This window comes from Bufo bufo, chromosome 2 (assembly GCF_905171765.1).
Source record: "Bufo bufo chromosome 2, aBufBuf1.1, whole genome shotgun sequence".
NCBI classification, from domain to species: Eukaryota; Metazoa; Chordata; class Amphibia; order Anura; family Bufonidae; genus Bufo; species Bufo bufo.
In genome coordinates, this window is record NC_053390.1 from 373,999,258 (window position 1) to 374,015,539 (window position 16,282).

Consider the following 16,282-nt stretch of genomic DNA (forward strand, 5'->3'; position numbering starts at 1 on the left):
TTCTTATGCGGAGCGGGAAGCTGAATTGATGAGAGAGCAAGCAAAAAGTGAATCTGAAGCACTTAAAAAGAAAGCAGAAGTGGAAGCATCTTTACACTTACTCAAACAGCAGAAAAACGTGGCAGCAGCCTTAGTCGAGGCAGAAGTTTTCACAAGGGCTGCTGAAGCTCAGTTCGATGGCATAGAAAACCAGATGTCATCCCACAGCGCAATCCAACGCACCCATGAGTACGTACAGTCACAAGCAACCATGTACACCGACCAGCAGTCCAATGACGCACCTAGGTCTTCATTGACTCCACCAGCAATAAGCAACTTTGATACTACGCAACATTGCAAGACTAAATCAGAATCTCAGTGTAGGAAGTCAAGTGGTCGCATGCTCAGAGACCAATCTGCCAACCCTCCAAGAGTGCAAACTCGCATACTCCCTCCTCAAGCAAATACAAGTCTGGATTATAGCAGAAAGACTTACAACAGACGAGAACAACCACCTGAACAAAGTGGATTCAGTCAAGCGCCTCATCAGCCTTACCAGCCGCAGTCATACCCTGAGTTTACACCCGAGAAGTATTCGCCAGACGCAACAAGTGCTATAGAAGTGGCAAAATTCCTGATGCACCGTGAGATAGTGGGCGCTGGTCTCATGAAATTCGATGACCGTCCAGAAAACTACTGGGCCTGGAAGTCATCTTTCCTGAGTGGTACCCGAGACTTAAATCTGACAGAGAAAGGAAAGCTTGACCAGCTTGTCAGAGGGCTAGGACCAGAGTCCACTGAGCAAGCCCAAAGGATCAGATCAGTACATGTTCATGACGCAGCAGCAGGACTTGCAATGGTGTGGCGGAGACTAGAACAATGCTATGGATCACCTGAAGTGATCGAGGATGCTCTTTTGAAAAGGATAGAAAACTATCCAATAATAACAAATAAGGATTATCAAAAGCTGAGAGGTTTGGGAGACCTACTCTTAGAAATAGAAGCCGCTAAGTCTAGTGGATATCTGCCAGGTCTCTCATATCTGGATACAGCACGTGGAGTTGAGCCCATAATTGAGAAACTTCCTTACAACTTGCAAGAAAGGTGGGTAGCTCAAGCTTCAAGATACAAGAAAGATCATCGAGTTGCATTTCCACCGTTCGCCTTCTTCGCTGAATTCATAGAAGACCAAGCTGAAATACGCAATGACCCAAGCTTTGCTTTCCTGAACAAGAGAACGGCAAGCTTCCCAAAGGTAGAGCAGAAACCTCCAGGGCTTTACAAAGAACGCAGAGCAACAGTTTCTGTAAGGAAGACAGAAGTTCCGCCTGAATCTGCAGCCAATCAGGAAGACAACACAAGGAAGAAAGTTGAGGAGCCAGATAAAATATGTCCTATCCACAACAAGCCTCATCCACTAAGAAAATGTCGCAGTTTCAGAAGTAAGACATTAGAAGAGTGCAAAGCTTATCTTAAAGACAATCGCATTTGTTTCAGATGCTGCACTTCAATTCAGCATCTTGCAAAAGACTGTACAAAAACAATACAATGCGCAGAGTGTAACAGTGACAAACACTTGTCAACACTACACCCGGGACCACCACCATGGAAACAAGAAGTTCAGGCAACTCAAGAAGATCATGGTGGGGAGCAAGGCGAGAGTACAACGCCAGCAGTAACCTCAAAGTGCACTGAGATCTGTACAGAGCAGGGCCGCTCAAGATCATGCTCCAAGATATGCTTAGTCAAGGTGTATCCAGCAGGTTTCAGAGAAAAAGCAGTCAAGATATACACAGTCATGGATGAACAGAGTAACAGATCTCTGGCAAAAACAAAACTCTTTGACCTCTTCGGTGACAAAGGAAGTCCAACTCCATACACCTTGAAGACTTGTTCTGGAGTTGTAGAGACAATAGGGAGAAGAGCAAATAACTACATCATCGAGTCATTAGATGGAAAGACAAAGGTGACTCTACCTACCCTCATAGAATGTGATGAGATACCAGACGACAGGTCAGAGATTCCCACACCTGAAGTTGCTCGTCATCACCCTCATCTGGTGCGAATAGCAGACCAAATACCAACACTAGATCCAGATGCTGCAATCACCCTTCTACTTGGGAGAGATATTCTCAGAGTGCACAAAGTCAGAGAACAGTACAATGGGCCACATAATGCACCATTTGCACAACGCCTTGATCTCGGATGGGTCATCGTTGGAGAAGTATGTCTAGACGGACTGCACAAACCAGCAAAGGTAAATGTCTACAGAACACATCTGTTGCAGAGTGGTCGTACATCTTGTCTTTGCCCATGTACCAACAGTCTACACATTAAAGAGAGATTAGATAACCCAACACATCATCGGAGTATCCAGAGGTGCATGGAAGACTTAGCCTCAACTGGAAATACAGATGAACTGGGTTGTAAGGTGTTTGAAAGAACACGAGACAACGACAAGCCAGCACCCTCGGTAGAAGATACCCTCTTCCTCGAGATCATGGACAGAGAAGTCTACAGAGACAAGTCAGGCAGCTGGGTAGCCCCTCTACCCTTCCGGTCACCACGCCATCGCCTTCCTGACAACAGGGTACAAGCAGAGAAATGCTTCAGTTTGTTGCAGCGCACTCTACAAAGAAAGCCAAATATGAAGAAACACTTCCAAGCCTTCATGCAAAAGATTTTTGACAACGAGCAGGCAGAAAGGGCACCACCACTACAAGAAAACCAAGAACACTGGTACTTACCAATATTTGAGGTGTATCATCCTCAGAAACCAGGTCAGATACGTGTAGTATTTGACTCTAGTGCGAAGCACGAAGGCATCTCACTAAATGACGTCCTTCTCAGCGGACCCGACCTGAACAACACACTCCTTGGAGTACTCATCAGGTTCAGAAAAGAACTTGTAGCAGTAACAGCAGATGTACAACAGATGTTCTACTGTTTCTTCGTTCGAGAAGATCACAGAGACTACTTAAGGTTCCTGTGGTATGCAGACAATGACTTTAACAAAGACATCACAGAGTATAGGATGAAGGTACATGTGTTTGGAAACAGCCCTTCCCCAGCTGTAGCTATCTACAACCTGAAACGAGCAGCACAGCAAGGTGAAAGACATGGTCAAGAAGCCAAACAGTTCGTCATGAAGAATTTCTACGTGGACGATGGACTTGCTTCTTTCTCCAGCAACGAAGAAGCTATTAACATCCTGAAAAGTACAAAAGAAATGTTGGCCAAATCCAACATAAGATTGAACAAGGTAGCTTCCAACAGCTACAGAGTCATGGAAGCATTTCCAATGGAAGACCGTGCTAAAGACCTCAAAGACTTAGATCTAGGAACAGAATCACCACCCTTGCAAAGAAGTCTTGGGCTTAGTTGGGACCTAAAGACTGACAGTTTCACCTTCAGGGTCTCCAGAGAAGAGAAACCATTCACAAAAAGAGGTGTCCTATCTACAGTCAACAGTCTTTATGACCCCCTGGGATTCGTAGCACCCATCATCATGCAAGGCAAAGCTCTTTTGAGACAGATCACTACTGAGCAGGAACAAATTGACTGGGACGTACTTCTTCCTGAAGAGAAGCAAATGCAGTGGAAGTTGTGGAAAGACTCATTGTTAGAGCTTGAACAACTCAACATTCCAAGACCGTACGTATTTGTTTCCTTGTCTGCTACAAAGAGGAGAGAATTATGCGTATTCTCTGACACTTCCACTATGGCTATCGCAGCTGTAACTTACCTTAGGGTAATAGACACTGAGGGACAAAGCCATGTTGGGTTCATCATGGGAAAATCTAAACTAGCTCCCAAACCTGCTCACACTGTCCCACGTCTAGAACTTTGTGCTGCTGTCTTAGCGGTAGAGATGGCAGACATGATTACGACTGAACTGGACATTGAGATCCATACAGTGAACTTTTATACAGACAGCAAGATTGTGTTAGGATATATTCACAACGCTTCAAAAAGATTTTACACATACGTGACCAACAGAGTGACAAGTATCAGAAAGTCTACAAGTCCAGATCAGTGGCATCACATCAGCACGGACAAGAACCCAGCGGATCATGGGACAAGATTGGTGTCAACCGCTGTACTCAAGCAAACTAACTAGTTCGTAGGTCCATCGTTTCTTGGTAAGCCAGAAACCAAAGAGACTACTCAGGTAGAGACCTTTCAGCTCATAGAACCAGATCAAGACAAAGAGGTAAGACCTCAAGTTGCAGTTTGCAAGACTTTAGTTACCAGAGACAGTCTGGGCACCCATAGATTTGAAAGGTTTTCCAGTTGGAAGTCGCTGACCTGTGCAATCGGAAAACTTATCTGTCTAGCCAGATATTCCTGCAGAGCTACTAATACTGATCAGCGTAGCAACGACCATCTTGAACAAGCCAAAGTCGCGATCATCAAATGCGTCCAGCAGGAAGTCTTTAAAGAAGAAATTCAAAGCCTTCTGAAAAAGGAAGAGATTTCTCGACACAGTTCGCTCAAGAAGTTGAACCCTATCCTCGACGAAGACGGAGTACTAAGAATTGGAGGTCGTTTGTCGGCAGCGGATATGACTATCCAAGAGAGACATCCCTTCATCATACCTAAGAATCATCACATCGCTCTTCTTCTGGTAAGATACTATCTTCAAGATCAAGGATGCACTTGGACTTTTAATCCTCCACACGCATCGCATATGGGAGGAGCCTGGGAGAGGATGATTGGAGTAGCTCGTCGTATTCTGGATGCCATGCTCCTGAAGGTTGGGTCTACTCGCCTCACTCATGAAGCTTTGACTACACTAATGGCTGAAGTCGTGGCCATTATGAACGCCAGACCTTTGGTTCCAGTGTCTACAGATCCGGAGATGCCATCAGTCTTGACACCCGCAATGCTGCTGACCGAGAAGATGGAACCAGTGACAGCTCCCACTAGAGCCTTTGACCTCAAGGACTTGTATACCAAGCAATGGAGACAAGTTCAAAGTCTTGCAGACATTTTCTGGAAGAGGTGGAGACAGGAATACCTGGTGACACTCCAGCCACGCAAGAAATGGCAAGATAACAAACCCAACTTACAAGTTGGAGACATTGTCTTATTAAAAGACACTCAGGCCCACAGGAACGAATGGCCTATTGGACTCATTGTGGGGACTGATCCTAGTAGTGATGCTAGAGTTAGAAAGGTTGAAGTTAGAATTGTTAGACAGGGCATTCCCAAGGTGTATGCTAGGCCAATTTCTGAAGTAGTTTTACTTCTGTCCAAAGGTTAGTGGCATAAAAAAAGTATGCCAGGTGGGGAGTGTGCTGCCTTTGCAATGTATATTACATGCTTGGCACTCAGCAGTGTCTGTTTCTTTAAGACCCTCCATTTTCTTGAAGCCTAGGGGCGGGTCTTCTCTGTACCACTAGGGCTTGCTGGGACATATCCTGTTCAGTCCAGCTCTAGTTACTGTAGTGACCAGATCCACAGGACATCTTAAAGCTATTACAGATTGCAAACCTGATGAACACCAAAGCCTGTGAGTAAAGGGTTTTTTCTAGTCAGCTTGTGTAGAGGGATGTTAGACATTGCAGATAGATAATGTGTGTTTCAGTGTAGTAAGCAAGCACATGTTAGTTAGGCCCTATCTTTTGTATTAGCTATGTATAATGTATGTTGCTTGAATAGCCATGCTTATATCTTTCTTTTTATGTTTGTTTCACAGTTTTACCACATATCATCTCATATCATATCATATGAACACTATTGTACGCATTCCTGTTCATTATATCTCAGTAAAGATTGCATCAGTTCAGTAAACCAGCGCATCTTTCATTGGGATTCGGTTTATACTTGATGTTAAGCTGTATACCTAAAGCAACACGCAGTCGAGACATTACACCCTCCATCCCATTTTACTAAGCATTCTGTATTAAAAAATGCTATTATTTTCCCTTAGAACCATGTTATAAGGGAAAATAATAAAATCTACACAACACCTAACCCAAACCCGAACTTCTGTGAAGTAGTCCGGGTTCGGGTCTGGGTACCAAACATGCCGATTTTACTCACGAGCGTGCAAAACGCATTAAAACGCTTTGCACTCACGCTAAAAAATCTTACATTTTCCCGCGACGCACCCGCATCCTATCCGGCCCTCACACTCGACGCCGGTGTGAAAGAGGCCTAAGTCTGTATAGCTATAGTGCAGTTCTTTAGGTAGCCTGGGATCCTGCAGTCTCCCTGGAGTAGTGGTACTCACAGATTAACTTTTTTCATAGTCCCAGGGACCTTGTAACATGAGCAGATGGACATACTCCCTCACTCCAGGCTTTCTCAACTCACTCTGGAACTCTCTAGAATTCCCCCTCCTGGCAAGAAGTAGAACCAGTGCACTCCCACCAAGAGGGGAGGAATAGAATGGTAAGTCCATTCCTAATGCCAAACATACCTTATCATTCCTGAAGCATATGGCAGATTTATGCATAAATATAACAAACTTTGCATATGCAACACAAACAAGGGAATAAAAAGTGATCAAAGTGTCTTATGAACTCCAAAAAGGGCAATGTAAATTTTTGTTTCCATTCCCCCTAAAAAGAGTTAACATCAGTTAATATTACCCCAAAATGGTTATATTAAAAACTACAACTAGTCACACAAAAAACAAGACCTTGTAAGGCTACATCAATGGAAAAAATATATATAGCTCTAGGAATGCAACAATAAAAAAATACTGTCAAAACTTGCATCAGTACCTGTCCACAGTCGGGCTCACAATCAAAATTGTCTTTCTCAAACGCTTGCTAGGGGCAGTTTTATTGGCATTTGAAAATGTTTATCCTTTAGGATAGGATCAAATGCCATAAAAAAAATGCCAGAATTTACCTTTTTTGATCACCTTACCCCCCCTTAACCACTTCCCGCAACTGTAACGCCGAAAGGCGTCATTGCGGCGGCTCCCCCAGGCTACGCTAACGCCAATAGGCGTCATCTCGCGTGAGCCGAGATTTCCTGTGAACGCGCGCACACAGGCGCGCGCGCTCACAGGAACGGAAGGTAAGAGAGTTGATCTCCAGCCTGCCAGCGGCGATCGTTCGCTGGCAGGCTGGAGATGTGTTTTTTTTAACCCCTAACAGGTATATTAGACGCTGTTTTGATAACAGCGTCTAATATACCTGCTACCTGGTCCTCTGGTGGTCCCCTTTGTTTGGATCGACCACCAGAGGACACAGGTAGCTCAGTAAAGTAGCACCAAGCACCACTACACTACACTACACCCCCCCCCCGTCACTTATTAACCCCTTATTAGCCCCTGATCACCCCTGATCACCCCATATAGACTCCCTGATCACCCCCTGTCATTGATTACCCCCCTGTCATTGATCACCCCCCTGTAAAGCTCCATTCAGACGTCCGCATGATTTTTACGGATCCACTGATAGATGGATCGGATCCGCAAAACGCATCCGGACGTCTGAATGAAGCCTTACAGGGGCGTGATCAATGACTGTGGTGATCACCCCATATAGACTCCCTGATCACCCCCCTGTCATTGATTACCCCCCTGTCATTGATTACCCCCCTGTAAAGCTCCATTCAGACGTCCGCATGATTTTTACGGATCCACTGATAGATGGATCGGATCCGCAAAACGCATCCGGACGTCTGAATGAAGCCTTACAGGGGCATGATCAATGACTGTGGTGATCACCCCATATAGACTCCCTGATCACCCCCCTGTAAAGCTCCATTCAGATGTCCGCATGATTTTTACGGATGCACTGATAGATGGATCGGATCCGCAAAACGCATCCGGACGTCTGAATGAAGCCTTACAGGGGCATGATCAATGATTGTGGTGATCACCCCATATAGACTCCCTGATCACCCCCCTGTCATTGATTACACCCCTGTCATTGATCACCCCCCTGTAAAGCTCCATTCAGATGTCCGCATGATTTTTACGGATGCACTGATAGATGGATCGGATCCGCAAAACGCATACAGACGTCTGAATGAAGCCTTACAGGGGCATGATCAATGACTGTGGTGATCACCCCCCTGTCATTGATTACCCCCCTGTAAAGCTCCATTCAGATGTCCGCATGATTTTTACGGATGCACTGATAGATGGATCGGATCCGCAAAACGCATCCGGACGTCTGAATGAAGCCTTACAGGGGCGTGATCAATGACTGTGGTTATCACCCCATATAGACTCCCTGATCACCCCCCTGTCATTGATTACACCCCTGTCATTGATCACCCCCCTGTAAAGCTCCATTCAGATGTCCGCATGATTTTTACGGATCCACTGATAGATGGATCGGATCCGCAAAACGCATCCGGACGTCTGAATGAAGCCTTACAGGGGCATGATCAATGACTGTGGTGATCACCCCATATAGACTCCCTGATCACCCCCCTGTCATTGATTACCCCCCTGTCATTGATTACCCCCCTGTAAAGCTCCATTCAGATGTCCGCATGATTTTTACGGATCCACTGATAGATGGATCGGATCCGCAAAACGCATCCGGACGTCTGAATGAAGCCTTACAGGGGCGTGATCAATGACTGTGGTGATCACCCCATATAGACTCCCTGATCACCCCCCTGTCATTGATTACCCCCCTGTCATTGATTACCCCCCTGTAAAGCTCCATTCAGATGTCCGCATGATTTTTACGGATCCACTGATAGATGGATCGGATCCGCAAAACGCATCCGGACGTCTGAATGAAGCCTTACAGGGGCGTGATCAATGACTGTGGTGATCACCCCATATAGACTCCCTGATCACCCCCCTGTCATTGATTACCCCCCTGTAAAGCTCCATTCAGATGTCCGCATGATTTTTACGGATGCACTGATAGATGGATCGGATCCGCAAAACGCATACGGACGTCTGAATGAAGCCTTACACGGGCGTGATCAATGACTGTGGTTATCACCCCATATAGACTCCCTGATCACCCCCCTGTCATTGATCACCCCCCTGTCATTGATCACCCCCCCTGTCATTGATCACCCCCCTGTCATTGATCACCCCCCTGTCATTGATCACCCCCCCTGTCATTGATCACCCCCCCTGTCATTGATCACCCCCCCTGTCATTGATCACCCCCCCTGTCATTGATCACCCCCCCTGTCATTGATCACCCCCCCTGTCATTGATCATCCCCCCTGTCATTGATCACCCCCCTGTCATTGATCACCCCTCTGTAAGGCTCCATTCAGACATTTTTTTGGCCCAAGTTAGCGGAATTATTATTTTTTTTTTCTTACAAAGTCTCATATTCCACTAACTTGTGTCAAAAAATGAAATCTCACATGAACTCACCATACCCCTCACGGAAACCAAATGCGTAAAATTTTTTAGACATTTATATTCCAGACTTCTTCTCACGCTTTAGGGCCCCTAGAATGCCAGGGCAGTATAAATACCCCACATGTGACCCCATTTCGGAAAGAAGACACCCCCAGGTATTCCGTGAGGGGCATATTGAGTCCATGAAAGATTGAAATTTTTGTCCCAAGTTAGCGGAAAGGGAGACTTTGTGAGAAAAAAATTAAAAATATCAATTTCCGCTAACTTGTGCCAAAAAAAAAAAATTTCTATGAACTCGCCATGCCCCTCATTGAATACCTTGGGGTGTCTTCTTTCCAAAATGGGGTCACATGGCGTGAGAAGAAGTCTGGTATCCAAATGTCTAAAAATGCCCTCCTAAAAGGAATTTGGGCACCTTTGCGCATCTAGGCTGCAATAAAGTGTCACACATCTGGTATCGCCGTACTCAGGAGAAGTTGGGGAATGTGTTTTGGGGTGTCATTTTACATATACCCATGCTGGGTGAGAGAAATATCTTGGTCAAATGCCAACTTTGTATAAAAAAATGGGAAAAGTTGTCTTTTGCCAAGATATTTCTCTCACCCAGCAAGGGTATATGTAAAATGACACCCCAAAACACATTCCCCAACTTCTCCTGAATACGGCGATACCACATGTGTGACACTTTTTTGCAGCCTAGGTGGGCAAAGGGGCCCATATTCCAAAGAGCACCTTTAGGATTTCACAGGTCATTTACCTACTTACCACACATTAGGGCCCCTGGAAAATGCCAGGGCAGTATAACTACCCCACAAGTGACCCCATTTTGGAAAGAAGACACCCCAAGGTATTCCGTGAGGGGCATGGCAAGTTCCTAGAATTTTTTATTTTTTGTCACAAGTTAGTGGAAAATGCAGATTTTTTTTTTTTTTTTTTTTTCATACAAAGTCTCATATTCCACTAACTTGTGACAAAAAATAAAAACTTCCATGAACTCACTATGCCCATCAGCGAATACCTTGGGGTCTCTTCTTTCCAAAATGGGGTCACTTGTGGGGTAGTTATACTGCCCTGGCATTTTAGGGGCCCAAATGTGTGGTAAGGAGTTTGAAATCAAATTCTGTAAAAAATGACCTGTGAAATCCGAAAGGTGCTCTTTGGAATATGGGCCCCTTTGCCCACCTAGGCTGCAAAAAAGTGTCACACATCTGGTATCCCCGTACTCAGGAGAAGGTGGGGAATGTGTTTTGGGGTGTCATTTTACATATACCCCTGCTGGGTGAGAGAAATATCTTGGCAAAAGACAACTTTTCCCATTTTTTTATACAAAGTTGGCATTTGACCAAGATATTTATCTCACCCAGCATGGGTATATGTAAAAAGACACCCCAAAACACATTCCTCAACTTCTCCTGAATACAGAGATACCAGATGTGTGACACTTTTTTGCAGCCTAGGTGGGCAAAGGGGCCCATATTCCAAAGAGCACCTTTCGGATTTCACAGGTCATTTTTTACAGAATTTGATTTCAAACTCCTTACCACACATTCGGGCCCCTAGAATGCCAGGGCAGTATAACTACCCCACAAGTGACCCCATTTTGGAAAGAAGAGACCCCAAGGTATTCGCTGATGGGCATAGTGAGTTCATGGAAGTTTTTATTTTTTGTCACAAGTTAGTGGAATATGAGACTTTGTATGAAAAAAAAAAAAAAAAAAAAATCATCATTTTCCACTAACTTGTGACAAAAAATAAAAAATTCTAGGAACTTGCCATGCCCCTCACGGAATACCTTGGGGTGTCTTCTTTCCAAAATGGGGTCACTTGTGGGGTAGTTATACTGCCCTGGCATTCTAGGGGCCCAAATGTGTGGTAAGGAGTTTGAAATCAAATTCTGTAAAAAATGACGAGTGAAATCCGAAAGGTGCTCTTTGGAATATGGGCCCCTTTGCCCACCTAGGCTGCAAAAAAGTGTCACACATCTGGTATCTCCGTACTCAGGAGAAGGTGGGGAATGTGTTTTGGGGTGTCATTTTACATATACCCATGCTGGGTGAGAGAAATATCTTGGCAAAAGACAACTTTTCCCATTTTTTTATACAAAGTTGGCATTTGACCAAGATATTTATCTCACCCAGCATGGGTATATGTAAAATGACACCCCAAAACACATTCCTCAACTTCTCCTGAGTACGTAGATACCAGATGTGTGACACTTTTTTGCAGCCTAGGTGGGCAAAGGGGCCCATATTCCAAAGAGCACCTTTCGGATTTCACTGGTCATTTTTTACAGAATTTGATTTCAAACTCCTTACCACACATTTGGGCCCCTAGAATGCCAGGGCAGTATAACTACCCCACAAGTGACCCCATTTTGGAAAGAAGAGACCCCAAGGTATTTCGTGATGGGCATAATGAGTTCATGGAAGTTTTTATTTTTTGTCACAAGTTAGTGGAATATGAGACTTTGTAGGAAAAAAAATAAAATAAAAAAAAATCATCATTTTCCGCTAACTTGTGACAAAAAATAAAAAGTTCTATGAACTCACTATGCCCATCAGCGAATACCTTAGGGTGTGTACTTTCCGAAATGGGGTCATTTGTGGGGTGTTTGTACTGTCTGGGCATTGTAGAACCTCAGGAAACATGACAGGTGCTCAGAAAGTCAGAGCTGCTTCAAAAAGCGGAAATTCACATTTTTGTACCATAGTTTGTAAACGCTATAACTTTTACCCAAACCATTTTTTTTTTACCCAAACATTTTTTTTTTATCAAAGACATGTAGAACTATAAATTTAGAGCAAAATTTCTATATGGATCTCGTTTTTTTTTGCAAAATTTTACAACTGAAAGTGAAAAATGTCATTTTTTTGCAAAAAAATCGTTAAATTTCGATTAATAACAAAAAAAGTAAAAATGTCAGCAGCAATGAAATACCACCAAATGAAAGCTCTATTAGTGAGAAGAAAAGGAGGTAAAATTCATTTGGGTGGTAAGTTGCATGACCGAGCAATAAACGGTGAAAGTAGTGTAGTGCCGATTTGTAAAAAAGGGCCTGGTCTTTAGGGGGGTATAAACCTGTGGTCCTTAAGTGGTTAAAGAATTGAAGAAACATTATTAAAATAGTACCAATAAAAACTACAGCTCCCCTCAAAAAGAACAACAGCTCTGTTGACAGAAAACCAAAAAAAAACTATGGGTGTCAGAATATGGTAACACAAACTGAATGTTTTTTAGTGCTCGTTCACACGAACGTGTGCTGCCCGTTGCCGTATTGCGGACCGCATTTGCGGATCTGCAATACACGGGCACAGTTCAGTGTGCATTCCGCATCACAGATGCGGACCCATTCACTTCAATGGGTTTGCAAGTCCGGAGATTAGGAAAGGTGCGGAACGGAAGCACAGAATGGAAAAATACGGAAGCACTACGGAGTGCTTTCTGGGGTTCCGTTCCGTGCCTTCGCACCGCAAAAAGATAGAACATGCTCTATCTCTTTGCGGAACAGAGGGATCACGGACCCATTCAAGTGAATGGGTCTATGATCCCCATGCGGCTGGGCCACGGTCGGTGCCCGTGCATTGCGGACCACAATTTGCGGTCCACAGCATGGGCACTTGCTTCACACAGTCGTGTGAACGAGCCCTTGGGCTGATTTCATTCATATTTCTTTAATGTTTATTTGTTTTTGTTTTTATGTGGACAGAAATTACTTTAAAGGGAATCTGCCAACTTGATTTTGGTGTATTACCTGCAGTAATGCATGAGCAATACTAGACATGAGTCCAGATCATTCTTTATCATTTTCCTATTGCCCCCTGTTCACCTGCTGTCGGCATTCACGTCTGCATTGAAATAAATTGGCAGGAGTGCCATGCATGCACACAAGAGCCCTCTTCATTATGTTAGCACAGCACATCAGACCTAAGGCCTCATACACACGACCGTTGTGTGTTTTGCGGACCGCAAATTGTGGATCCAATGTTCCATTTTTAGTTTCCATTGTGTTTCCGTGTGTCTTCCGTTTTTTACGGTCCACAAATTGCGGATTCGTTGTACCGTTTTTTTGTTTCCATTGTGTTTCCGTTTTTTTGTTGACCGCAAAAAAAAACGGAAGGAGGAAATTGTGTGATTTTACTATCTACACCCAGGATACAGGTATATATGCTAGTCATCTGAGTGTTTGGTGCCCATTTTCTGCAGTGTTTCCAGGGCACAGAGTTTCGTTTCAATCCTTGGCTTTGCTGATTTTTTATTCTAACGTTGTGTGTCTTGGTTTCACCATGGCGGATGACTCAGAGGATGAGGTCGTACTGCACTGGCTTATTTTTTCGGCGATGGGGACAGCCCATTCTGTTGGATGATGAACCGAGTAGAAGGAGGAGATTTTGCGTCCATCCCATTGTTTCCCAACGGTACAGGAAAAGACACTTCCATACCCTCTACGCAGATCTTCGCCAGCATCCAGAGAAGTTCTTTGCGTTCTGTCAGATGTCAGTGTCTACCTTTGATTGCTTGCTGTCGTCTCTACGTACTGTCCTTACCTTCATGGACACCAATATGAGGAGCAGCATTACTCCTGAGGAAAGGTTCATTGTCACGTTGAGGAAAGCAATATGTAGTGATTTATTGTTTAACAGTAATATGTACTGTTTCTCTCATGAGTAACATGTTTTTTAACCCCTTAAGGACTTAGGGCGTACCGGTACGCCCTATTTCCCAAATCCTTAAGGACTCATGGCGTACCAGTACGTCCTAAGTTTAAATCGCGATTGCGGCGCTGCAGGGGTTAATCCGAACAGGATGCCGGCTGAAATCACTCAGCCGGCATCCTGTCACAACGCATGGGGGGGTCATGTGACCTCCCCGTATCGGCGATCGCCGCAAACCGCAGGTCAATTCAGACCTGCGGTTTGTGGCTTTTACCTGCGGTTGCGGTGGGTGTTGGCGGTGCCATCGGGTCCCCATGAGGCTGTGGGGGGGACCCGATGGCATGAAAGGCAGTGCGATGTCTAAGGAAGGCATCGCGCTGCCTTCTGGTGACGAGCCTGTGAGATCCATTCCTTTCCTTCTGCGCCCTGCCGTGTGCCCGTACAGCGGTTTACGACCACATATGGGGTGTTTCTGTAAACTACAGAATCAGGGCCATAAATATTGAGTTTGGTTTGGCTGTTAACCCTTGCTTTGTAACTGGAAAAAAATTATTAAAATGGAAAATCTGCCAAAAAAGTGATATTTTGAAATTGTATCTCTATTTTCCATTAATTCTTGTGGAACACCTAAAGGGTTAACAAAGTTTGTAAAATCAGTTTTGAATACCTTGAGGGTACATAATAGTTCATTTTTGGGTGGTTTCTATTATGTAAGCCTCGCAAAGTGACTTCAGACCTGAACTGGTCCCTAAAAATTGGGTTTTTGAAAATTTCTGAAAAATTTCAAGATTTGCTTCTAAACTTCTAAGCCTTGTAACATCCCCAAAAAATAAAATATAATTCCCAAAATGATCCAAACATGAAGTAGACATATGGGGAATGTAAAGTAATAACTATTTTTGGAGGTATTACTATGTATTATAGAAGTAAAGAAATTGAAACTTGGAAATTTGATATTTTTTACTTCATTTTTGGTAAATTTGGTATTTTTTTTACTTCATTTTACCAGTGTCATGAAGTACAATATGTGACGAAAAAACTATCTCAGAATGGCCTGGATAAGTGAAAGCGTTTTAAAGTTATCAGCACTTAAAGTGACACTGGTCAGATTTGCAAAAAATGGCCAAGTCCTTAAGGTGAAATAGGGCTGAGTCCTTAAGGGGTTAAACTGGCTGGTATTAGACATGTGTTAATGTTAGCTCAAGTTACCAATCTTTGTCCCTTATTTATTTCTGCCATTGTCTATTTCCTTAATTTCTTATTCCTAGACAAATACCATGCAAAGATGAACGGTAGTCCTGTATTTATAGGTTTTAAGTTTGGTGTATGCCAACGCCATCATCATGCTGAGTGGTCACATCATTCTACGTTTCCCATACATTCAGCATGGAAATGGCGTGACCACAGTAGGGGTAACATAGCTTGTATGAGTTGGGCCCACACCCCCATTATTGAAAGTATTTTGCTGATGTTAAACAATTTTGTGGGTAAAATGATAGTATACAAAATAGACATAGAATGTGTAACATATGTCTACTAACAACCATTATATGAACCATGTTCATGATGTTACTAATTTTTGGCAAATTAATGATGTCACCTTTTTGTTTTTGTCAACAGATTCCTAGCAACTGGGAACTTATTTGCATTCCTGCATTTTGAGTTTCTTTTGGGAACCTCGACGATTTCTCGGATTGTGCGTCACACTTGCCATGTCATCTGGCATCAACTCCGAGAGACGGTGATGCCACAGCCCAAGGCGGACGATTGGGTTCGAATCGCTGAGGGCTTCAATCTTTCTGCGCAGTTTCCATGGCAATGGATGGCAAGCACATTCCTGTAAAGAAGCCTCCTCACTCAGTGACCCGATTCTTCAGTTATAAGCAATATTTTTTGGTAGTGCTGGCTGTTGCTGACAGAAACTGCCGGTTAATAATTATTGATATCGGGGCCTACGGAAGCACTGCAGATGCTCGTGTTTTTAGTGAGCATCTGAGTAGAATGGGTGAGCGGCTTCGTGCCAACCAGCTTGTCCTGCCCGAGTCCAGAAGACTGGCCGGATATGCAGGTCCCCCGGCTCCATTTGTGATCATGCCGGATGAAGGGTTTGCATTGACTCACCATGTTATGCGGCCCTTCCCAAATCATGGTTTGGATGTCAGGAAGCGTATTTTCAACTACCAGTTGACTCATGCCCGTCGGTATGTTGAGTACGCTTTCAGAATACTCTCTAGCAAGTGGAGGGTGTTTTTGTCATCCATACAAATGGATCCGGAGAATGCTACCTTGGTGATTCAAGCTTGTGTTGTTCTAAACAACTTCACCAGGATTCACGAGGCTT